Below are 2,500 nucleotides of genomic sequence, written 5' to 3'. Positions count from 1 at the left end.
AGAGAGAGAGAGAGAGAGAGAGAGAGAGAGAGAGAGAGAGAGAGAGAGAGAGAGAGAGGGGGGGGGGAGACTGACAGAGAGAGAGAGGGGAGAAACAGAGAGAGTGAGAGAGAGAGAGAGAGAGAGAGAGAGAGAGAGAGAGAGAGAGAGAGAGAGAGAGAGAGAGAGAGAGAGAGAGAGAGAGAGAGATGGAGGGGGATGTGAGGTGAGAAAAGGATAAAGATATAGAGAAAGGGTAGAAGGAATAGAGGAAGAGAAAGAGAGAAGAGGGGAGGAAGGAATGAGAAAGAACGAAAGAAAGAGAAACGTGCAGAGACAACCGATGCGAAACTGAGATTCACAAAGAACTAAGAAAAAAGAAAAAGAAAAACACAGAGAAAATAAAAGAGCGAGTGGAAAAGGTAAAGGAAGAGGGCATTGTGATAAAAAGAAGAAGAAGTGGAGGGAGGAGGAGAAGGAGAAGGAAGACGAAGAAGAAGAGGAAGAGGAGGAGGAGGAATGATAATAATAATAATAATAATAATAAGAGGAGGAGGAGGAGGAGGAAGAAGACGAAGAAGAAGAGGAAGAGGAAGAGGAGGAGGAGGAGGAACAAGAGGGAAAGGAAGAAGAAAAAGTGAAGGAGGAGGAAGAAGATGAAGAGGAGGAGGAGGAAGAAGAAGAAGAGGAGAAGGAGGAAGAAGAAGAGAAGAAAGAAAAAGAAGAAGAAGCGAAGGAGGAGAAAGAGCAAGAGGAAGAAGGAGGAGGAGGAGGAGGATAAACACATGGAACTAGACCAGTTTAAGCGATAAAAGCAAGAGATGGAAGATAAGAGAAAAAAATGTTTACATACAGATGAGAGACAAAGGAAGAGGAAACGTAAAGGAGGAGATGGCAAAGAAAAGATAAGAAGCGAAGGAGAGGAACGAGAATTGACAATAAAGAGACAGACATAAGAAAATCTGACTTAAAAGAGATAACTAAATGAAAGAGAGAAGAAAAAAAAGAGTAAAACAAGAAAAAAGAAAAAAAAAACATGATAAGGCAAAACAAACAAAAAATGTAAAGAAAATTAGAAAAAAGAAAGAAAAAAAAACATGAAAAGGCAAAAAAATATACAGAAAGAAAAATGATAAAAAAGAAAGAAAAGAAAGAAAATAGCGAATAGAGACCCTGAAACTTGGGCTAAAAGTTGGGAAACCCTAGATCGGTACAAGTTCGTGTTTCAAGAGTGAGTCACCCCCGCCTCACCCCCCCTCCCCTCCCCCTCCTCCCCACCCCGCTCCTTCCTTACTCCACCCTCTCCCTTGCTCCCTCTCCTCCTCCCTGCTCCCGCTCTCCGTCCTCCTCCTCCTCCTCCTCCTGTTTCTCCTACGTCTCTCCTTCTGCGTTTCGTCCTTTTCCTTATCTTAATTCTCTTTCTCCTCTTTTTTTCTTTCCTCGTCCTACTCCTCCTCATTCTATTCCTCCATCTCCTCTTTTCTCTTTCCTTCTCCTTCCTCCCTCTTCCTCCTCCTTCTCCTCTCCCCTTCCTCCTCTCTCTTATCTTCTTCCTTCCTGCTCTCTCTCCTCTTCTTCCTCTCTCTTTCCCCTTCTCCTCTTCCCAAACAAAACATAAAAAGAGAGGTAAAGGAAAATTATGGATAATATCTGAACTGGGAAAAGAAAGACAAATGATTTAAAAAAGATTATTATCGACAACAAAAATGAGTATTTTTTTTGAAGAAATTATATAATGGGATTAAAACTTTGAAAAAAATGAATAAATAAAAAATAAAAATGCTAGCAATTTAACAAATGCAGATAGGATAAAGACATCTTTTAAATAAGAAAAATAACAAAGAACAAGAATAGCAAGATAACAACAGAAAATATCAGGAAAGAATAACTACCAAAATAAAACAAAAAAACAAAAAGAAAAAAAAACGACCACAGACAAACGATAATAACAAACAATCCAAAAAAAAAAAAAAAATCAACAAAAATACCAAGAGCAATTCCAAAAAAAAAAAAGCCTATTGAACACGAATAAAGAATGGATTATTAAAACAGACAACGAACTGCGCAGCTAAGGGAGGACATGGGCGAAAGGGGGAGCAGGGGGAGGAGAGAGTCAGCAGGGTGAAACCAAGAGACGATAAGAGAACAGGATTATCAAGAGGGGGAGGAAATGTAGTAGGAGGGGGGGAGGGAGGGCGGAGAGGAGGAGAGAGCACAAAGTTTGGGAGGGGGAGGGAAGGGGGAAGGGGAGGGGGAAGGGAGAGGTTGGGGAATAAGGAGGTGAAGAGGAGAGAGGAGAGGGAATTGTGAAATAAGGAGGGAGGAGAGGAGGGATTGGGGGATAAGAAGGGAATGGGAAGGAGAGGAGAGAGGGAGGAAGGGAGAGGTGAGGGAGGAGAGGAAGGGGATAGAAAAGAGGTAAGGGAGTGGAAATAGAAACGGAGAATGGGGAGAAAGGAACGGGGAAGGGAGGGAAGAAAGAGGAGGGAGCATGGAGATAAGAAAGGAGAGGGGAAAACGA

The sequence above is a fragment of the Penaeus vannamei genome, chromosome 1 (genome assembly GCF_042767895.1).
Source record: "Penaeus vannamei isolate JL-2024 chromosome 1, ASM4276789v1, whole genome shotgun sequence".
NCBI lineage: Eukaryota > Metazoa > Arthropoda > Malacostraca > Decapoda > Penaeidae > Penaeus > Penaeus vannamei.
Note: the sequence above shows the minus strand (reverse complement) of the source record.